The sequence below is a fragment of the Camelus dromedarius genome, chromosome 27 (assembly GCF_036321535.1).
Source record: "Camelus dromedarius isolate mCamDro1 chromosome 27, mCamDro1.pat, whole genome shotgun sequence".
Taxonomy (NCBI): domain Eukaryota; kingdom Metazoa; phylum Chordata; class Mammalia; order Artiodactyla; family Camelidae; genus Camelus; species Camelus dromedarius.
This window is the reverse complement of record NC_087462.1, coordinates 6,454,599-6,481,457: the sequence shown is the minus strand read 5'-3', so window position 1 is coordinate 6,481,457 and position 26,859 is coordinate 6,454,599. Positions and strand designations below refer to the sequence as shown.

Genomic DNA, 26,859 nt, shown 5'->3' with positions numbered 1-26,859 from the left:
GGTTGAGGGAACCCCCTCTTTACAAGTCCCCGTCTCCCCCATGGAGGAATGCAGTCACTCACCTTCCCAGCCTCCCTTGCGCGGAAGAGCCATCCCAGGGGAGCCAGCACTCACGCCTCTCCAGCCTTTCTGCAGAGCGCCCGGGATCCCCCGCAGCCGAGGGCTTTCTCTGCTGGAGCCCGCTCTGCCTTTGCACCGGGCAGGCAGAAGCGCCCCCCGCACCCGGCAGTCCCCATAGGAGGAGTTAGTGATAAACTCCCGCCTCTCTGGTGGGAGAACTCCGAGGTGCACGCAGGTTCCCAGGGGAGCCCACTGGGGTCTGTGCTTAGGTGCCCACAATGGCACTCTGCCCATCAGCAGGCACCAAACCCCCCACGGGTTTCCTTCACTTCCCATCTCCCTTTCCCACTGGTTCCTCCTGGGGCCACCTCTCAGCTGAACACCTGCACTCACCTCCCCTCCTCCGGCTCTGCTTCTGATGGAGCCAGACCTAAGACAAGAAGAATGGCCCAAGAAGGGTGACCCAGGAATGCCTCCCCTCTTGGTTCTGGGTGAATGCAGAACTCGAGTCATCTTTTTTTTTTTTTATGGCACATACATTTCTTAAAAAAAACAAAAAACAAAAAACAAAACCATGAACAGGAGTCCGGGTGGCTCCATCTGTGCTCCCCTGGCTCTGATCCCCAAGCAATTTGGACAGAACCCCCCAGGAGATTCTCATTTGTGCAGTTCAACATAATTAACGTCGCCTTCCTACATTTCGTAGCGTGCCCTCTGAAGCAAACAAGCCATTTTCTCTCAACATATGAAATACTGAATTGTAAAAGAGAAGCAAGATTTAAGTGGTGCGGAGAGAAGGTCTCCACGGTTTTCCTAAAATAATTGTCTGCGTCGGATGCACCTCGCCAGAGTGTTCTCTGCAGTAGTGTAATTAAATGCCTGGGGTTTAGTTGCTAAATCTCAGCGCGGCAGAGAGCCTGAGTTTCGCCCATCGGGTTCAAGTTCAAATGCACAGTCAAGTTCATGTCCCCGGGAACCGTTGGAATGTCCTGGAAGGCTCACTGTTTGAGATTCCAAATGCCAGCTCTCCTGGACTGTATTTAGCTTGGAACCCAAGTCATGAATTCTTGGAGGTCACAGAACTAGGGACAGAGAACGCCCCTAACTAAGGACAAGCTTTGTAACAGCCGGTGTGAGAGCCCAGCAGCTCACCAGGTACAGACGCCTCTGGTCTGGTGGCCTGTCTCACCTCGGATGTGTCCAATACCATGGGGAAGCCAGCCACTCTCTTGGCCAAGCTGCTGGGTCCAAGTTTAATATTCCTGCTAATGGGCTCTCAGTGGGTAAGCTCTGCACTCAAGGAGCTTTTCCTCAAATTGTCTTTTCTGGCTGGGAGTTTTCAAATCCTTTCACCCAGGCTGCTGCCCCAATTAAGCAGCAGTCTGAGTAACAGGTCCAGGATTGACTGAGTATGAGACACCCAGGAAAAGTTTTTCTTTCTGCTGCATCTGGGATCACGGGCTCAGCCTGCAGCTCCACCACCTACGTCTTGGTTCAAAAAACAATTCCTGGTTCTTCTGGGGGCAGAAGGATTGCTACAGGATCCCAGGGGCAGCCAACAGTTAAGCACTGGCTATTGGGGATTAGCCAACAGGAACAGAGCAAGCGGCTGCTTCTTAATAAGTCAAGGATATTATTGCGTTTGAGGCTGGATAATTTAATCAGGAAGCAGAAGTGGCTTGGGACTCATATATTTATTTGTTCCCTGCCTTGTTCCAGAGAAGACTCCAAGTGGTTTACAAGGATATGTAAAATACCACACGATAGCTCCAATTAAATAGAAGAGCAGGAATTAGATGTTTCTGGAGGGCATTCTGCCAATCCAGAGCCAAAGCTTTAAGGCTTCTGCATTTCCATTTAAGCCAGCCAATCTGAGTCTAAGAATTTAAGTCCAGTGGGGAGGAGATAGCTCAGTGGTATAGTGCACGCTTAGCATGCACAATGTCCTGAGTTCAATCCCCAGTATCACCATTAAGAAAATAAATAAATAAAATTTAAAAAAAAATTTAGCCCAGGGAAATCGTGTGGACAAGCACTCAGTTGCTACAAGAAAGCTCATTAAAGTGCTGTTGAAAATTGAACAACTGGAATTTTTTCCCCTCTAGTCGTCTGCCAATAGAGGGCTCGATTTAAAAACTTAAAGTGCATCTACAGAGGGGAATATGATGCAGCCACTAAAATTGAGGACTAGCATGGATTTTTATCACCATCTTCAAATTTATCTCCTAAGTTTTCTACAATAAACATTTATTGTTCTTGTGAAGATTTTTTTCGCTCTCTTTAAAGATTTTTTAATGGGCTTTTAAAATGTTTTTGGGGGGGAGGTAATTACATTTATTGATTTAGTTATTTTTCACTGATGGTACTGGAGACTGAACCCAGGACCTCATGCATGCTAAGCATGAGCTCTACCACTTAGCTATACTCTCCCTCCCTAAAGTTTTTTTTTTTTTTTTTGAAAGGGAGAAAAGGAGCAAAGAGAAATGTGGGGATGTACAACCAGAAGCGAGGCTAAGAAAAACCCATCCCTTAAAAACCTGAACAACCAGCATATGGTTGGGCCATAAATTTGGCTCCAAGCTCCTTAGCAGCCAACTCAAAAAGGGAAAGCTGGTCATTTATGCGGCTCCCAGTGTCCTGAAACAAAAGCATGCCAGATGCTCAGGAGAAAACTTAACTATTTTTAGTACCAAGAACAGGCAAGGATCTCTCCCACGGTCCTCCCAAAAAGGAGCCCGTGTGATGTCACCGGCATCTTTCCAGATAACATCCTTACACTCGAAATGACTCGGATGTTTCTTCTTCCTACCCGGGTGGTAGGTTAGAGCCAGATGTTTCAGAGCAGGGTGCCAGGGTCAGGCTGCTGGGTGTATGTCCTGGCTCCGTCACTCACTTGCGGTGTGAGCCGTTTAACCCCCCTGTGCCTGTTTCCTCATCTATAATATGGACATAAGAACTGCACCTATTCTGCAGGGTTGCTTGAATGAGCCCGTAATACATATGTGTGAGCATGTCACCGGCATGTAGTTAGTGCTACAGAAGTCTTTGTTATTATTATTATTCTCTTCATGACACTCTAAAGCCGATTTGGCAACATCCTGAAGTCAACATGGTTTGAGTTGGGTGTGGGCACTGAGCTGAGATGGTCTAGAAGAATCGGTCAAAGTCTGCTGCATTCGAGGCTGAGGCTGCAGGAAGATGAGGAGTCACAGACAGCCGGATGGCAGAGAGAGTGACAGAGAGTTGAGTCCCGCAGAAGATGGACAAAGACGCTGCTCCACCCTGCCCGCCACGTGGCTCCACCAGCTTCCTGTCCTAGAGCATCTCCTTGACGTGACTGGGTGGAGGGGAGTCCTATTTCAGTGTAACAGGCAATCGATCAGGCACACACTGCCGTGTCTGCTGTGGTCCATCCTCTAGTCATCCTGCTTTTCCTGGACCACACCGTGCTTTTTCCCACCTTCAGACCTTTGCACCGGCTGGACTCTGTGCCATCAAAACCCCATCTCATGGCCAGACTAACGTCCTCATTTCTAAGGTTCAAGCATGCAAGTCCCTTCCAAAAGCAGCTTCCACTGTCCCTGCCCCATGTCACCCACCTCTCAAGGCATCCTGTGCCTTTTTCCCCTAATATTTCTATTTCTTACTATGTGTCAAGCATTGTTCTAAGCACTCTGCATGCTTTAACTGACTGAGCTCTCACCACAATGCTAGGAGGCAGACGCGATCATTATCCACCTTCGATAGGTGAAGAAAGCTGGGGGAGAGAGGGCTCAGAGCGTCACAGCCTGTAAGTGGTGGAGCTGGGATTTAAACACCGGCCATTTGGCTCCACAATCTACATCACCGCACTGCTCCTCCCCTGTCCTCCCTCAAGACCTGATCGCAATGGCCATTAGGACCTCATGGCTTTGACCACTGGCCCAAAGCCCGCCTCCGCCTCTGGACGGGAAGCAACATAGGGAGGGGGAGTTCTATCTGTTTTGCTCATTGCTGAATCCCCCGGGGGCCTGGAAAAATGAACATTTGTTGAATGACTAGACGTTGATCGGCTGGTGGGACAGAGAGCTAACACCTTCCCAGACCCACCATGCATTATCCTTCTCCCACCAAACTGGTTTCCATCTCTCCCAGGGAGGGATCATCTGAGATCAAGCTGCAGATCGTCTGAGGCAGGCCCAGAGGCGGCCGTGGCTTCCCTCTGACTGCAGGGATGGCAGAAGGGCCGTGATGAATGATCAGGGACATGCTTGTCTGCCACATCTCAGCCGTGACGGGAACCGAGTCCCTTCGGAGGGCTTGAGATAATAGCAGGCTGGCCCTGTCCGACCTCGAAGAATTGGGCAAATCTCTTCTGAGTGATAAACTTGACGGGCCTTAAAGAAGATATCAGCTCACCCACGCTGAGATGGAGAACCGGGGCCTCCCATAGCCTGAGCTGCTGGGGATTGGCTCGTGAGAACCTGTGGCTGGGGGAGGGGCTGCAGTGAGATGGAGGGCAGGGGTGACTGTGAGTCCATTCATTCATTCATTCATTCCCTTCCAACACATCCTGCCCCGAGAGGCTATTCAGGCTGGCATACACAACCTCTCACCCTCAGAAGGGGGTACAGCTCAGCGGCAGAGCATTTGACTGCACAACCTCTCACCCTCGAAATCCACCCAGGCCCTGGCAGAAGACCCCCAAGTGCCCCGTGAGCCCCAGTCCAATATCCGTTCCAGGATGTCTTGGGCTCTGGTGTCACAGTGCCAATGTGGACCAATAATGGATGAAACAGACTTTCTTGGGAAAGGTGGGAAGAGATACAGGTCTTTTGTGTGTGTGTTTCATTCTTTTTGTTGTTGTTTGTTGTTGTTGTTGTTGGGAGGGTAGTTAGGTTTATCTACTTTTATTTAGTTTTTAGTGGGGGTACAGGGGATTGAACCCAGGACCTCATGCATGCTAAGCACACACTCTACCACCAAGCTATACCATCCCCTGCTTAATTCTCATTTTTTATGGACGTGTAGTTGATTTACAATGTTAGTTTCAGATGCCCAGCAAAGCGATTCAGTTATACATATGCATACACATGTATGTATTTTTTCAGATTCTTTTCCATTACAGCTCATTACAAGAAATTGAATATAGTTCCCTTGAATTGAATATAGTAGGACCTTGTTGTTTATCTATTTTATATATACTAATGTTCCTCTATTACTCCCAAACTCCTGATCTATCCCTCCCGCCCCTTTCCCCCATGGTGACCAGTTTGTTTTCTAGCCCATGAGTCCATTTCACACAGGTCTCTTTTTGACTGACTACCCTTCCTAGGGTCCAGGGAAGGTGTGGACAAGGCTTGCCTTGTGCAAGAATTTATAAATACAGTCCATCCTCTCTGAGTGTGGCCCTGACTTTTGGAACCACCATGGCTCCCTACAGACGGCCCTAAAATTAGGACAGAGGCCTGCATGGAGGCTACAGTACAAGGGCCACTCCAGTCATCTTTGATAAAGCGCAGGTTCCTCCCCCTCCCCAGCACTCAAGGACACGCCAGTCGAGGAGACCCCTCTAGCAGGGAAACAAACTCTCACTTGAGCCTCCTGAATCTCACGGGTCTCCTTTCAGATCTTCCACATCTCCTGAGCTCTTTATCACCCCAGGGCCTTTGAACGTGCTGCCCACCCCCACAGTCATCCAAACGAGCCATGATGAGGGCTTGCACCAGCGTAGATGTAATGGGGACAGCAAATGGGTAGATTCCTATGTTTTAATGACAGAGCCCACAGGATTCAAAGGACCAGATATGGAGTGGAAGGGAAGGAGGAGAGTTGAGCATGACTCCAACTTTGGGGGCCTTAGTAATGGAGTGGATGGATGGGGGCTCCCCTTGCTGAGCTGGGGAAGGCTGGAGGAGAAGCCCATGAGGAATGGGTGGGGGAAGGAAATGTTGGGAGGGATGGAAATCAAGAGTCCAGCCTGAGGCACATTCAGTTCACGATGCTTATGCCCACAACCAAGTGGAAATATCAAGTAGGCAGCTGGGGAGAGGAGCAGAGAGGGTGTGGCTAGAGATACATATTTGAGTGTCCTCTGCAGAGAGATGGGGTTAAAAGTCATGGGATGCCTCGCCCTCAGGTTTTATATTTTATTTAACTCTCTGCTCTACACTGGATGTTTCTGTCTCCCTCAAATTCATACACTGAAATCTAATCCCCAATATGATGGTATTTGGAGGTGGGGCCTTTGGGAGATGGATTTGTGCCCTTATAAGAGACCCAAGGAAACTCCCTGAGGCCTTCTGCCGTGTGAGAACACAGAGGAAAGACACCATACATGAACCAGGAATCTGGTTCTCACCGGGCACTGAATCTGCAGGTGCCTTGCTCTTGGCCTCCAAAACCATGAGAAATAAATGTTTGTTGCTTAAGTCTCCCGATTTAGGGTATTTTTGTTATAGCAACCTGAATGAAGTAAGATGTTTTTCTAAGCTGCTTTACAAATACCAAATCTTTGTAAATTTGTTCATGCCAAAAGTCAGTCATGGTGCCTGGCACGTTGTGAATGCCCAATCGGTGGGAGCTTTTCTGTCAACGCACGGAACCCGCACTGTTCTGGAACTGTTCCATGTCTCCTGCTGGCTTTTTTTTTTCTTAACGGAGGCACTGGGGATTGAACCCAGGACCTCATGCATGCCAAGCATATGCTCTACCACTCACCTATACCCACCCCTCCTGCTGATTTTTAAAATAACCTTTTTAATATTGAATGATTTTAGATTTACAGAAGTCATGAAGATAGGACAGAGAACTTCCAGATGTCCCTCACCCGATTTCCCTGGTTGTTAACATCTTACACACTCCTGATACACTTGTCACAACTAAGAGACCAGCACTGGTGCATCGCTGCTACTAAACTCCAGACGTTATTCGGATTTCCCCAGGTTTTCCACTCATGTCATTTTTCTGGTCCAGAATCCCATCCAGGATTCCACATTGCAATTAGCTGTCCTGTCTCCTTCACTCCTCTGGCCTATCATCGTTTCTTAGCCTTTCCTTGCTTCTCATGACCTTGGCAGTTTTGAGAACTATTAGTTAAGAGATTTTTGTAGAATGGCCCCACTGGCTTTTAAGGGCAGGAACCAGGTCCTAATTTCTCCCTGAGACTTCCCCGGCTCCCCGCCCAATGCCTGGCATGCAGTAGCTACTTCACAGCTCCTTCCTGAATGAACGAGCACATGAATGGCCATCATCTATTTCTTTATCCTCCGTGTTCTGCAGGCAGCCCTGCCAGAGGCTACATCTAGAAAAGTTCACAGCGAAATAAAAGCTCTTCTCCTTTCAGAGAGGCTTGTTTTTGATCCTTTCTTTGTAGACATCAAGGATTCATTTCTTTAATATTTAGGGGCTTTGGTACCAAAGAGAAGCAGCCACATTTGCATCGGACGCCTCATTTTTCAAGGCGAGTGAGAAAGATCTTTCTAGCAAGACGGGGTTTCTTCCTTTTCAGGGCTATCACTTGGTTTCTCTCTTTCTCCCTCCCCGGGCTCTGGCCTCTGGCAGGGGGCGGAGTGGGGGCTGAGGGGCTCTGGAATTATCCACATTTGGATGTCCTCTCTGTCACAGCCCAAGGAGGCTTAATTAGAACCTCACAGAGTTGCCGAGGTTGTCGGCTTCAGGACCAGGAAGGGGTCTGGCTGGTGACGGAGATGAATTAGAGGCTTTATTTCCCATGCCTTTGAATAGCTCAATATTTGCCACAGGGACCAAGAGGCCTGCCTTTGGGTACACAGAACGTGCTCCTAACACTAGCCTGGTCAGAAATGGGAATTCCCTGTAACCACACAGGCCTATGGGTCTGGCTGTTTTTCTTTCTCAGCCCTGAGAGGCCAAGGTGAAGGCAGGGGATGTCAGAAAAAAAATGCCCACGTCAAGGCACAGTTCCCCGCTGCCGAGGTCCCTGCTGCTGGAAGACACTGACTCACGTTTAATCTCTTGCCTGAAGTTTGTCAGAAGTAAAAATGAGCCTGGGTGAGCTTTTCCAACACTTCTCTCGACTTACAGGAATTCAATTTCTGGCCTGGGCATAAATTTGCAGCCATCAGCGCCTGCGGTGGGGGCGGCTGGGGCCGGGCACGCTGACTGGGGATGGATTCCTGAAATCAATCCGTCGGCGCGTGGAAAAGGTCGTCATGGGGGAAATTGATCTTCCGTGGCTGGCTCGGGCATTTCATGCCGGGAGCCAGGGACGCCCCTGCACAAAACGGAGGTGTTGGCAGCAAGGCTGCCAGGCGGGGGCTGGAGGGAGGGAGGGAGGGAGGCCTTGAAGGTAGGACAGTGTGGCCGGGAGGTGACAGGGGCCCTGATCCGCTGGCTAATAACTCATGGGGACAGCCAGGCATCAGCACCGCCTGAAACTGACTTCCACAGGCTCCGTGTGTGCGCCTGGGGGAGGCAAGTTAATTTGAAGTCCAAATCTTTTATCACTTGGCTTTACCTTGGACACACATTCCAGGGTTTCAAAGATGGTCATTCAATTCCTTCAGCCAAGGTGAGGCAACAGAGCATGGTCATTTGGGGTGCCGACTCCGGGGCCAGGTCACCTGAGTTCCAATCTCAGCTCTGCTGTGTGACCTTGGGCAAGTGACTTAGCCACCCTGGGCCTCCGTTTCTCTAGCTGTAATATGGAGCTAAGAATAGTACTGATGTCATTGAGGTTGTCATTAATATATTCAAATGGCTTAACAGCGGCAATGTAATATACCAGTGAGTGTGATAAAATTGATTACAGCATGAAAATAAGCAAATAGATGCTGACAGGCAACACAGAAAGGCAGCCCAGTATACCCGGGGGCCAGACAGTCTGCATTAAACCCTGGCTCTGCGTTACCTTGGGCAAGCTCCTCTCTCTGCACCTCGGTTTCCGCCGAGGGGAGGAGGGTGATGACAATGTTAGTGTTTTGAGGGTTCAGTGAGCTAAGATATTTGAAAGACAAGTAGAGGCGATTATAAAACAGTGCGACCAGGACCGGGATGGGAGCAGCTCAGGATGCCCTAAGGGCAGAGGCTGGCTACGGAACCTGGTTTTGAGGGTTCCAGGCAAAGGGAATGGCGTGGGCAAAGGGATCCCAAAATATTTATTGAGCACCTGCTCTGTGCCAGGCGCTGCTCAAGGTACCCAAGACATTGCAGCAACAAGCAAGGCAAAGATTCCTGCTCTAGAGAAGATTCTACTCTCAGAGGAAGAGCACCTGACAGTGTTCAGAGAGGAGCTGAAGCTCAAATTGGGAAGCCGGGAGGTGAGCTGGATGTTCTGTTTGCCCATCCAGATCCTCCCTCCCCACTCCTGCTTGATGCTCTGGGAGGTTGGCCCCGCCCCCACCACCCTGCAGCCCATGCCTCACAGAATCCCCTGCTCTCCAGCTTCCCACGAAGTCTAGACAATGAGAGTGGCCGAGGGAGACTGGTGGGTGGGGCAGGGGAGAGAGTCTGAGGTTTTGACTCCCCTGTTCCCGTCCTGCCAAGCAGTGGTTTCAGGGTGGCTGTGTCCCCTTCTGATGCTGGTGGCTCCTCTGGGTATCCCTCCTGTTACGGGCTGAGCTGTGTCCCCCTACACCCCAAATTTGTATTTTGAAGTCCTCACTCCCCAAGACCTCAAAGCATAACCTATTTGGAGATAAACTCATTAAAGGGGTAATTAAATGAGGTCATTAGAGTGGGCCCTAATCCAATATGATTAGTGTCACTATCAGGAGGTCAGGACACAGACACACACAGAGTGAGAAGACAGCCATCCACAAGCCAGGAAGAGAGGCCTCAGAAGGAACCAGCCCTGCTGACACCTTGATCTTGGACTTAGCATCCTCTGAAATAATGAGAAATTCAATTTCTGTTGTTTAAGCTGCCTGATCTGTGGTACTTTGTTATGGCAGCTCCAGCAAACCAGTACTCCCTCCCCTGGCTGGGGCTTCCTCTCTCTCTGAGGCCAGGTGGGGGTGGGGGGAGAGGGCAGCAACATGCTTGTTCTCTTAACCCCGCCCACCCCTCTGAAAATGGTCATTTCATTGAATTCTCTTTGCTCAACCCTTTTGAAGGAGCCATGTTTCCCTGTGGGACCCTCAGACAGTCAGGTGCCTGGTCACACAGGGTCTTGAATGATGGGAGGCCAGGAAGGGTGTTGCGTGTATCAGACAACAGAAGCAGTGCTGAAGGCTGCAGGTCTGAGGGCCGGGTGTCAGTGGGGTTGGTCTCTCCTGAGCCCTCGCTCCTCGGCTGGTAGACGGCCATCTTCTCCCTGTGTCTCCACATGGTCATCCCTCCGTGTGTGTCCGTGTCCTAATCATCTCTCTCTCTTTTTTCTTTAAGAAGGGTTTAGTGTGGGGGTCTTTTTTCAATGGAGGTACTGGGGATTGAACCCAGGACCTCGTGCATGCTAAGCATGTGCTCTACCACTGAGCTATACTCTCTCCCCCAATCATCTCTTCTTATAAGGACACTAGTCCTATTGGATTAGAGCCCACCCTAATGACCTCATTTTAACTTAATTACCTCTTCAAAGACCCTACCTCCAAATACAGTCACATTCTGAGGTCCCGGGGGTGAGGACTTCAATATATGAATTTGGAGTGGTGGGGGGAGGACACCGTTCAGCCCATAATCATGTGTGAGCAGAGGAAAGGTCTGGTCAGGAAGACCACTGGGGGTGGACTGGCCGGGCAAGACAGAGAGGCAGAGAAATTCACCAGCAAGCTCCAGGTGAGTACATGGCGGGGGCTGACTCGGCCCATCCTTTGGAGTTTTCCAGAGCCTTCAAAGAAATGAATCTCAAAGAAAACAGCTCCAGCCAAGAGGCACATCCTCCGCTTGGAGGGGAGGGGGCAGTGACAGCCACCTGGGTCACCAGAGCCCTTTGTTAGTGAGAATGGGCCACTTGAAGGGAAATCGATCCTGGCGAAGCACCGAGCAGCTGCTCCCAGCCAAAGCTGCCGTAGCGAGGCCCTTTGCCCCCTCTCCTCCAGGGCTGGGACAGGAGCCAGCTGGAGCCCAAGGACTGTTCTGCCAGGTGGCAGGTCCCAGAAGGGCCTTCAATCAGCACGCATTGTGGCCGCCGGCTCCCGCATCCATTCAAGGGGGAATTTCAGCATCACCTCCAGCCCCAGCACTCACCAGAGACCAGCTCCACATGTAATGATGATCATTATCACCAGCCTTGCCGAGTGCTGTCCGTGTGCCAGGCACTATACATGAGAGATGTGTGCATGAGGGACTTCCTAGTGCCACCTCCTAGCCGTGTGACCTTGGGCAAGCGACTTGAAGCCCTCTGTGCCTCCGTTTCCTGCCTGTAAAACAGGGCTAACAGCATCACCCAGCTCTTAGGACTGTAGTGGACGTGAATGAGTGCCCAGGCACACCGAGCTTCAAACCAGCTACCGAAGGTCAGCTACCGAGAGTATCACCCACAACAGCTGGGTGATGTTGGGGGTGTTCTAAGCTGAAGGCCAGGGAGGAAAGGCAAGTGGCAGAGCCTCATGTGCAGTTAGTCTGTTGGGGAACAGAAGTCATGCTAGATGGTTCCATGGAGGGAATTTAATATGCGGTGTGTGGTGTGGAGGAGCCAGAAGGGCTGGACAAGGGAGGCAGGGAAGGTGAAATGATCAAAAGATTAGCAACTGTAAGATGCTGCAGGGTTCGCAAGGCAAACGGTGTTACTGGAGCTGGACCCAAGGAGGGGACAATGAGGCCACTGCCTGCAGCAAAGAAACAGGGGGAGAAATCCCCTGGCTTCTCTCTTCTTCCTGCCTCCAACTCCCACCATGGCTTCCCATTGGCCGAATCTAACAGGAAGCCAGTGAGCAAGGGAATCTGGGAGATGTAGTTTTCAGAGGCCAACTCCCTTCTGTTAATGAGAACAAGATAAGGGCAAAGAATGGATCCGAGGGACACCAGGTGAATGACCAGCCCACAGGACTCAGAGCCCAGGCTGACTCTCTCTAAAGTTGTCTTAACCATCAAGCTACACACTTAGGGAACATTTGCTCCAGTCAACTGTTCCAGTTCATGCCTCACAACAGTAAGTCTTTGAAGGAACAGTGATAATTCTGTATCCTTCTGATCCATAGTTAAGAGCTAGATTTAAAAGTCACCTCCTCAGGGAAGCTTTCTCTGATTACCTACTTAAAAGAGACCTTTTCAGTCCCCGTTTCCCTGCCTGGCACTTGTCGTGGCAGAAATCATGCTAAATATATTTGTTGGTTGGTTCAGTGTACAACCCACTAGGAGAGAAGTGTACGAATACAAGGAGCTTATATCTTGGTCACCACCATGTTCCCAATGCCTAGAACAGTAGTTGGCACATAGTAGGTGCTCAATAAGTGTTTGTGCAATGTTTTTTAACCTGGAGATGAAGCTGCTTGCACTATAGATTAAGTGGTAGAGCTGGAACTACAGACCCAGTTCCGTGGCGCTGTACAGAAGCTGGTGTTTCTCATCTGCCACCCTCCTGCCAGCTACCCCAGGACTTTCCAGACTCTATGCATCCTTCAGAGCTCAGAGTAAACATAACCACCTATGAAAAGCCTCCCCTATCTCTGCAGAAAGGTCAGGGTCCCTTCTGTGCGTGTCACCAAAGTCCCCTACCCATTCCCTCTCATAAGATTCTTATATCTGATAACTTTCTTTGCCTGGGTGAGTGTCTGTGTGCCCTATCCAGCCGTGAGTGCCAAAAGGGTAGAGTTAAGTGCTCTTTCCTGCTGTGGCCCCAACACCAGCACATGCTGGACAGAGTAGTCTGGCATCATTGAGGTATGAATGAATGAATGAACAAACGAACAAATGAACAAATGAATGACTGTGCACTGCACACTCCGAGTCCTCCAGATGCCCCCTTTCTTCCCCACTGTCCACACACCCTCTGCTCTGTTCTCTTGGGCTCTCCTCCCTTCTCCCCTTCCATTCTTGGGTGGATCCAGGGGTTTTGAGCTTTGAAGGGGTCGTGGGGTCTAGCCTAGACCCCTTAGCCTAATGACTTGAGTTCAAATCCTGACTCCTCCAGTTTCTAGCTGTGTGACCTTGGCAAGTGATTTCAATTCTCTGTACACCTGTTTCCACATCTGCACAATGGGCACGATGGCAGTGCCTTCCTCTAGGACTATGGGAGAATGAAATGAGCTACTCAGACCTGTTTGGAGGACTGCATCTCTCCCTCACAGCTCCCGTTTGCAATTCCCAGGCAAGCCTGGGAAGTGGAAGGCTGAGTCTCTAGCAGTTAATGAATCTGGAAAGGATCTCAGCTGTGTCATGGGAACTCCAGTGCCAAGTTGGCCTGATTTCCATTCCGAAAGAGCTGAGAACAGGTTCTGGTGTCAGACATCTGCGCTGTGATTGGCATAAATGCCCAGTGCTCCCATGACCCTCTTTGTGGGAGCCTGGGGGTGTAGGAGATGCTCTTGGGGCTCTGCCCAGATAGCCTCATGGATGAGCACCCACCCGGCAGCTGCTGAGAGTGGAGGCTCACAGCTAGCACTGGTGACTTTCTCTGGAGACCCGCCTTTGGCTTTTCAATGCTACCACATCCTGGAGATGCCTTGGAGGCATCCCCCACCCCTGGGAGCAGCCAGTGATTAATTGATGCAGGGGTCCAAAAGCCCACCCCTCTGCAATGCCATTTACATTCCAGACTCCCCACCTGACCCCTGTGGATCAGGCCAAGCCCGGAATTTACCGGAGTCCCCTTCCACAGTCCCACTTCCCTTACACTCAACTCACAACGCGTCATGTGCTCCAAATCCTTGTCTTGGGTTCTGCTTCTCAGAAACCCAACCTAAGGCAGGGGGAACAATGAACATTCCACATGAGAGGGTACTTATGTGGGAGTCCCTTCGAAGCTCATCTTCACACCCAGGCACCAAGTTCTGTCATTTCCACCTACAAATGCAATCCATCAGCCAATCCTGAGAACAGCTCTCGCTTCAAAACGCATCCTCAATCCTGCCCAGTCTGCCCAATCTACAATGTGCAGCCCCCATCACTCTCCAAGGCTCGCTCCGCTGCATTTTTTTGCATAAAACGTACCACCCCTTGACCCTACATTAAAATTTATCTTGTTTCTTGTCTGCCTCCCCCATGATACTGTCATCACTCCAAGGGCAGCATCCAAGGGATGTTTATTGGGATGTTTATTGCTTTGTTCATTGCTGTGCCCTCAAGCCAGAACAGTGTCTGGCACACAGTAGGTGCTCAATAAATATTCCTGGAATTAAAGAATGAATCCTTTCAATGAATTCATTTAAACACAGCTTTAACTGTCTCTTTCTTCTACCTCATTGGAATCTACACACTACTCCCCTCTCGATGGCCATCTCCCTGGTGCAGTCACCTCTGCCCTGGTCCCCTGGACCCCACCCTTGCCTCCCACAGTGTGTTCCCCCCGCAGCAGCCAGGGGGCACCTTGTGAGCATGAGTCAGATCATAGTCTTCTGCTCAAAACCTTCTATGGCTCCCACCCCACTTGGAAAAACCCAACTCCTCTCCACTGCCCACAAGGCTCTGCACAATCTGCCCCAGTCACCTCCCTGCCCTCGCCTCCTCCATGCCCCTCCTCACTCACTCATCTCCAACCACACAGGCCTCCTCACCATTCCTACAGCACCCTGAGCATGCTCGCTTTCTTTCTTTTCTTTCTTTCTTTCTTTCTTCTTTCTTTTTTTGGAAGTGGGGAGAGGAGGTAATTAGATTTATTTATTTATTTATTTTTGGAGGGGTACTGGGGATTGAACCCAGGACCTCGTACATGCTAAGCACACACTCTAGTACTTGAGCTATACCCTCCCCACTCGGAGCATACTTCTTCTATATCAGGTCTTTGCATCTGCTATTCCCCCTGCTTGGAATGTCCTGCCCACCACCTTTACTTAATGTCATTATTTCAAGAGGTTTTCCTTGACACTCCCTCCACCCCACCCTCATCAGAACTGTGGCAGGGGGGCTGGGTGGGCAGTGGGTATAGCTCAGTGGTAGAGCACATGCTTAGCATGCATGAGGTCCTGGGTTCAATCCCCAGTACCTCCATTAAAAGCAAAAACCAAAAATCTCCGAGCGTCTCAGCATCGCCCATCCTTGTCTCTGCTTTATCAGCTTCCAACACACTACATCATTTATGCATTAATTTGGTGTGTTATCTTTCTTCCCTTCCAGAATGTCAGATTAGGGGTCTTTACTTATTTTTGTTCACTGCTGTTTCACCAGGACCTAGAATTGCATCTTGCACACAACAGGTATGCATTTGTTATTATTATTTTTTAATTTGCACAGCGCCCTAGGAGGCAGGAACTCTCACATCCTCCTGCCCAGACGAGGACACCGAGGCCCTCAGAGGTGACATGACATGCTTGGGTCATAGATCAGGGAGCGGTCCACAGGCATCTCTTTGGGGGGATGTGACTGTGTGCAACTGTGCATCGTGTGCGCTGGCCTGAGCCTGAAAGCCTGTATCTGCCTGAACGTGGACACAGGAGAAGCCTGCCTGGATGTGTTCAGGCTGATTTTGCATGTGAGTGTCTGTGTGGGGAAGGGAGGCAGTGGGCCAGACCCCAGGCAGGTGCGGACATGAGTCTGTGTTCTCAGCTGTGTGGGAATGCGTGTGTATGTGTGCACGTGTGTGTGACAGTGCACGGGAGGATGGGGGATTCGTGCATTCATGGCCAAGCTGTGTGTGTGAAGTGGGGAGAGGCATCTCTGGGAGGCTTGGATGGGCTGGAGCTGAAGTTGAAGGAATGTGGTGGGTGAGGGAAGAACCCCGCCAGCCACAGGCCTGTTATTTATAGACGGATCCCGGTTCATAAATTCCGAATGTTTTTTTTTTTATCTCCCTCACTGCCAGGTCCCTATAAATATTCATGAGTTTCCAGCCTTGGAATATTTAAGTAGTCAGAGGAGGAGTGGGGCGGGCCTTGAGAGGGGAAGGAGAGGGTCTGGGTGGCGCTGGGAGGGCAGGCAGGTGGGGAGGGCTGGGGTCTCTCTGGAGTTGCCTTCTCCTCTCAGGCTCCTCTTCCAAGCTGCAGCTGGCAAGATGGGGAGGGTTTTTGGCCAACATGGAGATCTCCCAACGCCTATTACTATTCTTCCCCCGTGTCTGTGGAAAAATACCGCCCACTCTAGGGGCAGAGAAGGTGTCTGCGCTGTTTTCTCAGCTCTGACTCTAGTTCTGGCTTGGAAACTTGTCACCCTGGGACCCCCAGGTCAGGAGGGAGCAGGAGACCCCTCAGATGTGCCCTGAGACAAAGGAGCTCTGGAGGCAAACCTTGGGGAGGGCTAGTGTGGCCTCCTGCTTTGTCCCATGGAGGGGAACGGGTCCCAAAGACTAGTCCATGCAGGAAGAAGTAAAGTGTGCGTGTTCAGACCTGCATATGTGAGTGTCTAATTCTTTGAATGCATAAGAGGCTGTGGCGGGGATAGAACTGGTCACAAATTTTCCAGTTCTCTCTTGGGCACATGGTAGGACTACTTCCCCAGCATGGCCCTGGGACTTCCTTTAGCCAATACTGTGGGAGTGGGAGTGAAAGTTTTACCAGCCAGTGTGTGATTTGCCACATTCTTGCCTCAGCAATTGTGGAAGTGCCTGTTGACAAGGAGCCTCCAGCAGCTGGCCACACTAGGCAGAGACCCCTGCCAATCCACATGTAGCATGAGTTCATTTGGTTGAGATTTGGGGACTGTGTGTTATGCAGCACAGCCTCACCTACACTGACTAGCACAGAACCTGTGAGTGTGTGAGATGAATGAGCGGCACTTCTGTGTCCGTGTGGCCAAGAACACATGTGTGTAGCCATGTGTAGACCTAAGAGTGAGAGCATCAGCAAGTGTGTGAAATTACACACATGTGTGCATAAAAGGGACTGAATAAGAGAGTGCAAGACTGTGCATGTGGGTAAGAAGATGTAAATGTAGATGGTAAGGCACTGCACTGCACAACTCCAGGAGGCACTGTTCTCAGAGAACACCATGTCCCCTAGAGTCATGCCACTGTTGTAAATGTGAAAGTGTCACAGTGTGGGAGGCTACATCTGAATGCACTGCCTTGGCTGGCTGGCAGTGTATTTATGGGACCATGATGTGGTCTGGGCATGTGTGTGCGAGGATTTGTGTGGGGCTGCTGTGTCAATGTCATGTCTGCACAAAGAGTGTTGCTGTGTGTTTGAGGCACAAGAGTGGGTTTGGGTACCATGTATATGTATCAGCTGTGGTGTGAATGCATGAGCTCCTGTGTGTGATGGGCCTGTGTGAAGTGTAAGCATCACTCTTGTCTGCATCAGAATGGTCACAGTCAACATGGAGGGAGGCATGGCCACCCAGGGCATTTCCAAGCTGTCAGCTCTGCCCAGCATGGGTCCAGGCCCATGGGCCTGAGCTGGCTCAAATTTGGGTCTGAGGATGACCTGGCATTAGAAAACAAAATTTACTTCCCCTTATTAGTCCTAGGACATGCCATGTCATTTACAGTGGACATTAATTGAAGAGATACTCAACAGTTTGAGCAAAATGGCTCAACAGGTAGGGAGATCCCCATGGGGCAAGCCTGCTCTCCCCAACTTCCCCAGGAGAAGCCCATTTTTTGTTTCTATCCTCATAAACTCTGCTCTGCTCTCTCTCAGGATATGGGTTCAGCCCTGGTTGATCTCAGGACTCAGGTTCAACTCTGGTTAATCCCAGGACCTGGGTTTGGTCTTGTCTAGCTCAAGCTCATACTGCAGCACTGATTTGCCCAGGACTTGGATTCATTCCTGGTCTTCTAGGTCTCCAAGGACCAGGTTTCTCTTTGGTCCCTCTCTAGACCCAAGTTCAGTCTTTGTCTATCCAGGGCTTAGACTGGACCCTAGTCTGTCTCAGAGTCAACCATGGAGTATCTTAAGGCCTCAGAGGTGTAATCTCTGTTCTGTCCCAGGACTTGAATTAATCCCCAGTCTCAGGACTTGAGCTGAGCCTCGTCTATCTCAGAACCCAGCTTCCCTCAGGTCTGTCTCAGTATCTGATCACACCTTGTCCTAGCTCAGCCTTCACAATCAGTGGGAAATCCATGGCTGAAGTTTTCTCTCCCTGGGCATCTCCCCGCTGGTGGAGCACTTTCCCCACAAGGGCCCAGACCTCTTGAATGAATGTCTGCTGCAAATGATTGGTGTGTCCCAGGATTAAAGAGTGTAGGGGGATTTTATTTTTCCAATGCCTTTAAAATTCACTAAAGTGGATTTTATGGGTCTTTTTCAAGGACTATTACAAAGCTTTCTTGATATATGATTACAAACAGCATTAATCTTCAAGAGTTGGGGACTTTACAAGAACCCATCATGAGTCTCACCTCATAAATACTGGAGTCGGACACTCCCTCCATCAGAGCTTGCTCTGGGCTCAGATGCCGAACCGCAGGCCAGGAGCTCAGCAGGGGGATTTTAAGAGGGCTTTCTTCATGGGTGTCTACCATGGAGAAGGTCTGTGCACTGTCATGGGGCAATGCGAACTAAACCAGAAAATTCAAAACAGTCTCCATTCTCCTCCAACCTTCCCTGCCCTCCCGGAGAAAAATAACAGCCATCAAATGGGACCCCTCTCCTCCCCTGACATAATTTACAAGGATTTGCCCCATCCTCCTTCCTCTTAAGGGTCATGCGGCTCTTCTTGCTTTGGTCCTCTTATGCTTTCTTACACAATCTATTGTATTTATCTGTCTTTTGTCTGTATTTATCTACCTATCGTATTGCCCGTCTTCATCTGACATATGCAGCCTCTCCCTCTCAAGCAGGATGTTCTCATTGATTTTTAAATAAACTCAATTCTCTCCTATTAAAAAACAAAACGCCTTACGTGACTCCTCCTCCCATCTGTCTCCTACTTCTCTCCTCTTCTTAGTTGCCTACACTGACTGCCTCCATTCCCTCACTTCTTGAACTCACCCCATCACCACTCCTATCTGGTTTCTGACCCCATCATACCCCCAACACAGCTCTTGCAAAGCCCACCAATGGCCTCCATGGTTCTAAATCCAGTGGAAGTCTTTCAGCCTGCCATCTACCTTGATGTCTCAGCAGGACTGGACTCTGTTGACTTCTCTTTCCTGATGTATCTCCTCCCCTTGGCTGCCATCACACATGCTTGCCTGGTTCTTCCTACCTCAGTGCATCTCCATTGCAGACTCATCTTCCTCCACCTGACCATTAACTGTTACTCTAGAGCAGGGTAGCTCAAAATGAGTACAATTGATATTTTGGTCAGATAACAATTGTGTGCTCTGCAGGATGTTCAACAGCATTTTTGGCTTCTACCCACTGGGTGCCAAGAGAATCCCCTCCCAGTTGTGACAACAGAATGTCTCCAGACATTGCCAAATGTCCCCTGGGTGCAAAATCATCTTCCGGTTGAGAACCACTGTTCTAGACTCAGCCTTGGGCTCTCTCTTTACTTCAACCTTTCTCTAAGGGTACTTACTCTTATCAAATGTCCTATCATGACCTGCATGTATGTATGTCCTCAGAACTCCAAGCCCATATATATATATATATCTGACTCTTTGATTCCACCTGCACCCCCAACTCCTGGATATCTCGAAAGCACCTCAATCCTAAAATGCTTAAAATGAAATGCAAGATCTTCTCTCTTGAACCTAGTTCTCATCCAGTAGTCCCTGTGTCACTATCTCCAGTCTCCCAGGCTAGTGGTTCAGATGCTCAGGCATTATCCTCACCCCCATTTCCACTCCATCACTAAGTCTGGTTGACTTCACCTCCTAGATATTGTTACAATTTATGCATGGTTCTCCATTCTCTATCACCACTCTGTGACCCAAGCCACCCTTACAATTCAGAAATCTATCTGGTCTGTCTTGACCTACCATTTCTCTTACCTGTCCACTCCTCACATGGGAGCCTCAGAGAACTTTTACAGTGCACATCTGATCATATCATCCTTCCAAACAAAACCTCACTGGTAGATTTATTTTATTCTCAGGATACAGTTAAAACTACTTAGCACAGCCACAAGGCGCTGCAGGTCTGCCTTTTATTCACAGTCTGCTTTCATCCTACACTGCCTTTCCCCTCCAAGGCCTTCTTTGGTCTGTCATACTGTCTATACTTGCCCTCACACCAGAGCCTTTGCATAAGCAGTTCTCACTGCCTGGAATACCCCTTGCTCTCTGCTTCAGGTCTCAGCTCTTACTTCCTCTGACCTTCCAAATTAGATCAAATCCCCTTATTAGAGGCCCCTGCAACACCAAGAATCTTCTCCTCAACTGTTATCACAGCTGCCATTTATCTGTATTCCTGAATATTTGATTATCCCCTGTCTCATTTTGAAGGAGGCTCCATGCACCCATCTGCTTGGATCACCATCTTGTCTCCTGTGGAGGACACATAGTAGGTCTTCAGAAATACTTGCTGAATACATTCATGGATGGATAAATGTCCCCACTGCCTTCAGGATGAAGTTTGAGTGACTTGCCCGGGCAGTTGCTCTCCATGACCTAAGGACTGAGTTTTCAGTCCAGGTAAAGGTGGGAGCAGAGACCAAAAGGCCCAAGACACCAAGTGGAGGTAATAATTTGGCAGAATCAGGAAGTCGGAGGCAGGGATGACCAAGAGAATACAGGGCCCCCAGGGAGTAGGGTGGGGGGACTCTTGGGGAATAAATGGCCTTCTGTGGAGCTTAGAAGGGGGTTGAGACATTATATCTTCTTGGCTATTAAGAGGCTGATACTGGTATGCTCTGGTCCCCCTGATCTTTTAGAAATGCTCCCTAGGTCTCATGCTTCTCTTCAAACACCACCCCATTTCACCCTTGACGTTGGATCCATCAGTAAGTCTGGATGGGTCTCCTTCTAAGACATGTGCCAAATCTGCCCACCACCCACCACTCCAGATGCTTCTATCCCGGCCCTGCCACCACTGGCTTTTGCTTGGACTATTGCAGTCACCTCTTCCCTGATCTCCCTGCTTCCACACTTACTCTCTGGAATCCGTTCCCCATCACAGAGGTTAGAAGGAGCTTTAAACAATGTGAATCAGATCACAGCTCTCCTCTCTGCTGCAACCTGTCCAGCAGCTTCTCACTGCATTGAGAGTAAAACCCAACAACTCACTTTGGCCTGTGAGGCTCTGCATGCAGTGTCCCCTGCCCACCTGCACGACCTTACCTCTCCTCCTCTCAAGCCACCCTGGCCCTCTTTCCAGAAGGCATGAAGCTTGTTTCCATGTCAGAGCATTTGCCCTGTGGTTCCCTCTCCCAAAATGCTTTTCTCCCTGTTTTTTTCCATGGCTGATTCTTTCTCATCTGTCAGGCGTCACTTCCTCAAACTTCTAAATATAAGAGAATAAGTTCTGGGGCTCGAATGTACAGCGTGGTGACCACAGTTAACAACACTGTATTACACACTTGAAAGTTGTTAAGAGAGTGGTTCTTAAATGCTCTCACCTCACACACACAAATGGTAATTATGTGAGGTGATAGAGGTATTAACTAACCCTATCATGGTGATCATTTAACGATGCATACATGTATCAAATCATCTTGTTGTACATCTTAAATGTACACAATGTTATATGTCAGTTATATCTCAGTAAAGCTGGGAAGGAAGTCACCTCCCCCAAGAGCCTACCCCGGTGTCCAGACAAAATGAGGTTCCCCATATCTATCAAAAACCAACTTGTTTATGTATCTGCTTACATGTTTGTTGTGTCTCCATTTAATAGACACATCACAAGACCGAGGCAGACTCATCTTATTCATAGCTGTGTCTCAGCACCTACAACAGTGCCTGAGACTCCAGGCACTCCATCAGAGTTTGTGGAGTGAATGAATGAATGAATGAGTGACAAAGTCTGTCATCATCTCCCTTCCCAAAGACCCTTCCAAGAGAATGTTCCTACCTGAATATCCCTACTGAGCAGGTGGGGATTTTCTCCTGAATCCAGATTAGCCCTACCTTCACCACATCGCTCACCTGCGTTCAACTCTGCACGGCACTCTTACCGAGTGATAATTTCTCCTTAGTGTGTTTGTTACTGGTCTCTTCCCACTAAGATATCTGCTCCATGACAGCAAGCATCCTGTCGATCTTGTCTACCTGGTGCCTCGTAGGTGGGTGATAAATATTTGCAAACTGAATTGCCAAATGAGTGAGTGAATGATGGCTTTCCAAGTCCCTGGGGCCCTAGCCATTGGGTTTTGTGAGACTCCTTGCATTCTTTTTCTAAAGTTCTCATTCCCCCAGACCATTTTAGGGGGCTCTCTATTCCAGACAGACTCTCTGACACCTGCCCACCCCCAGGCAGACAGACCAGAACTGCGATGCTTGGAGGCAAATGAGAATGAAGAGAGCCGTCAGGGAAGAGCCCACCATGAGAGAGGAGACCGCAGCTGTAAAGGACTGACTCTCTCAAAGGAGAGCAGGAGAGAAACAGATGAAGCTGGAAGGCTGGAGGGACGCTAGGGTGGATGCCAGCACTGAAATGCAGGGGACCAGGATCTCTCTGCATTTCAAGGAGAAACATGCATAATGGTAATAACAATTCTACTCAGTCACAGCGATGGTCCCTAACACACATCGGGTTCTTCCTCATGCCGGGCACCACTCTAAGCCATTTCTGAGCATTGGCTGCCATAATTGACCCTGATGGGAAAGGGCTGTCAAACAGGGGAGAGTCTCAGCTAAGACACCCTGAGCGAGGCTGGCTCAGGGCTCTGTGTTCCTGAATGGCACTGCCGGGTCACCTAGGCACTCGCGTGACTCAAGACTTCCCTTCTGCGGTCCTCCAAAAAGGGTCTGGGGGTAGTTGCAAGATCACTTTTGTTGGCTTTGAGATCTCCCTTTGCCAAGAGTCTGGGGAATTTGGGAGGATTTAGTCATTTGCATCTGAAAATGGTGGCATGTGGGTATTGGTATACACAGGGGCTCTGTGACTGTCTGTGGACATCTGTGTTTACCCACAGGCACCTGTGAGCATCTAAGTTTCAGACATGTTTGGAACATCTGGACATATCTGTCACTAGCCATGTGCAGGGGTGCACATTCCCGTAAATCCAGGCGAACGCCCGTGTGCATCTGCGGACAAGTCAAGTATACATGCTTCTTGCGCTGTTGCCCACGGCCATGAACATTCCCCTCATTCAGACATGTTCACAAGCACTCTGTTTCCATGTACACTGCGTGCAGTTTGTGAGCCCACCAGCCCACGTGCAGTCATGTGAGCCCAGATGACTCTTTACGTGTGTACACCGGTTACATTTGTGTCTATTTATCTCTCTCTTTGAGTGCTCAAGTCCATGTGCCACTCTGTACCATGTATGTAAATGCTGTATGTTTACCCGGAAGCCACAAACATGTTCCACATCTGTGTCCATTCAAGAACATCCACACCCTTCCATGTACAATTCCCCATATCCATTTGTGTCCATCTGCCTGTATCCTCAAACACTGCTACACTCCTCTCAGGAGGAACTGACATCTGTATATATCCTGTCAGCTGCACTCTTAGGTCTCCCCGAATAACTCATGAGCACTGCAGCCAGTTCCTGAAATATTCCTGCAGAACTTACGCTTTACTAATAAGCCGGGTGTCCTGCTGAGGTCACATGGCACTTACAAGGACTAATGGAGCCAGCCTCGGCCAGCAGGGCTGGGGAATCCTGGCCTCCTAGAATAGCCAAAGAAGGCACTCACTGGAATGAGCAAATTTCTCTTCCTTCTCACTGCACCAAATGTCCCAGCCAGTGCCTGTCTGCAGAATCGAAGTCACATTTCAAAAAAAGTTTATGGTCCCAATGCTACCCTGGCATCACACTAAGGGCTGCACCGGCAGATCTGTCATTATACTGAAGGCTGCATCACTTTGGCGGGCACTACACTGAGGGCTACATCACCTGACATGTCATTATATTGAAGGCTCCATCACTCTGATGGACACTGCCCTGAGGGTTGCATCAGCAGACTGTGTGGGGTGGGAAGGGGCAGGCAGGGGTGAGGTTGAGAAGTAATCCTAAGGGACATTGGAGGACTATAGCAATGGGAAAAATGAGGACCCTGAAGCTATGCACTGGGGGAGGGAAGCCACAGAGGACAGAGGAGCAAATAGTACATCAAGAGTTGGAACTCAACCCTCCTGATCCACCAGTGCTGAAAGGGACAGGGAAATTCAGACTGTAGCTGCAGGATTGGGTGGGGGGTGCTGATCAATTCCTCCTGGAAGCTGTAGATATTGTCATGCCCCTGTTATCCCTGCTGGGGGGTCTGCAAGGTGTAGTTTGCCCTGTACTTGAGGATAGAAACTTAATCTGCAGGTGCAGACCTTCATAGCACAGCATAGGAGCCATCCTGAACTGGGTCCCGCCAGGTGCCACATCCTGTGGGGCTCCCCAGGCTCAGACTTTCCCCACCTGAGAGACACATTCTAACCTGCTCCAACATGTCCGAGACATGCCCAGCGGCCATGGGACGCTCCTTACATGAAGGAAAATGTTTGCCATGAAGACATGCTCCAACATGTTCAAACATGCTATGACATGCCCTGACACTCGGGGCAGGCTCCAACATACACACACATGCCCTAGCATGCTCTGGGGGGCCAGCGGGTCACAGCTTCTGCCCAAGTCTATGCGCCGGAGGCCACCTTGCCCTTCCAGATGGATTGATAGGGCAGCCGGGAGATGGCTGTTATAAATTAAACATTGAGACACCATCTGAGCACCAGACTGCCATCCACTCATTGGCTAGTTCCCTCCCAGGAGGCTGCAGGACCACAGGGTGGGGGAGAGGGCAGGGGAAGTGGCTCGCTTAATTAATTAGTCTTAATTGAGATATCTTTGTAAATATCCCTTTATGGAAGGACACGATCCCATCGTTTCCTGGGAATTGGCCATTTCTATTTGTCTCCAGCCCCTGAGTACCATAGAAGTGACAACAAAAGAAAGAGCAGTCCGAAGGGCTGCTGGAGACTCAGCTGTGCTTCCAATAATGACGGCAGCACTGAGGGGCAGGCGAGGAGGCTCAGAGATTCACAGAGATCCGGGCGGAGTGGCAGGCAGAGACACAGAGAGATACAGGCAGGGGGAACAGAAATATAGGGCAGGAGGTGGGACAACAGACAACACGGATACCCAGTGACACAGGCAGAGAATCAGAGATGCAGGCTGTGAAATATAGCAAGAGGGAAAGACAGCCAGAGACAAGAGGAGAAACTTCACAACAGGGAGGACCAGAAGTGGGGACAGATGGACCACGGCTGGGCTGACAGACCTCCCTCTGCCTTTTCCTGCCTCGCCCAGTCTCCCTATCTCCTGGGCAAGTTACCCGCTGCCGCAGCAGCTACAATCAAGCCTGATTCCTCTTCGGCCCTTGCTACCTTCCCTTTCTCCCTCCCTCCCCCAATCACTCCTGCAATCATCTCCCTTGTTCAAAATGAGCTTCTGCAGCTGCAGCCCAGACAGCTGTTCCATCTTGGAGCCAACGCTGGGGCCTGGTGGCTGGGTCCTAGAGGGCTGCCCTCTTGGTTGGAAGTGGGGAGTGGGGATGGGGTGGAGGATAGGGAGTCACGTAGAGCTTGGGCACCCACCTACCCCTCACCCTGGGCTCCCGTCAAAGCTTGGCCCCCATTCCCAGCATCCCCAGGGGTACAGACACCTCCCCCATCTTTCCCCAGGGCCTTCAAGGGCTGGTGTTTCTCTGGTCATCCTGCCTCTCTCTGAATCCTGCTCAACACCCAACACAGGTTCTGGGTCTGTCCTGTCTCAAGAGCCCTCTCAGGTCTGAGAATTCTAGTCTCTCCCCCATCCCTTGTCAGGGTCCTGGACTGTGACACAGTAACTATGTTGACATGGAAACAGAATCCTAGACAGACAGACAGACAGACATAGACTGATAGACAGAAATGAAAGAGATATAGTGACAGAGACACCAAAAGACAGAGATGACAGAATCAGAGACAAAAGAGACACCCAGAGACAGAGACACACAGAAAGGATGAGATAGACTTAGAGACAGAGATAGAGACAGAGAGTGTGACAGAGACAAAAAGAGGCAGACATGAGACATAGGCAGACAAAGAGATAACCATCAACATTCACTCAACAAACATTTATTGAATGTTTATGTATTGTAGATACACAGTTAGGACAAAGAGAGAATAAGGATAGCTGAGGAGACAAGAATATGAAAGAGAGAAAGAGAGAGACTCAAAAGACAGAGTTTAAAAATAGAGAAGCCTCATGACTGGGACATTATGCTGTACACCAGAAACTGACACACTGCAACTTCAATAAATTTTTTTAAATTTTTAAATTTAAAACATAGAGAAGCATCAAGTCTAAGACAGAGAGAGACAAGGACTGGGAACCAGCCTGGCCCCCTAGATCTCCCAGTGGCAACTTCTTCACTCCCACACACAAACACACCCAACCCCACATGAAACTCTCTCAAAGCGCCTGGGCCTCCCCCAGAAGGCTGCTTTTCTTTCTTGCCCAGCTTCTCAGCTGCTCTCCGTTGGAGCTTCACAAAGAGACGTTAGCCACCCAGGGCCAGAGAAAGATGCTGGGGGCATGACAATACCAAGAGGCAGAAACCAGAGCTTCTCTCTGGAAGAGGAGGAAGCCAGTTTTAGCTACACTCAAGGAACCCCGGAGGTCCAGATCACCCTCCCTTGGTAGCTGTCCATGGTGCTGTCGGTGGTGCTGACTGCATGAGCAGAGGCAGCAGTTCAAGCTATTTCTATATGTTGCGTCAAGCTTGGAGTGGACGGGGTCTAGGGTGGTGGTCAGCAACACCTGGTGGGCTAGGATCCCTGCCTA

At 49.8% G+C, this 26,859-nt stretch overlaps 1 protein-coding gene across 2 annotated transcripts in view; it reads right to left on the bottom strand.

Moving 5' to 3' along the window:
• OLFM2 (olfactomedin 2) overlaps positions 1-26,859 on the bottom strand; it is a 55,933-nt gene that overhangs the window by 6,365 nt on the left and 22,709 nt on the right. The window lies entirely within an intron of this gene.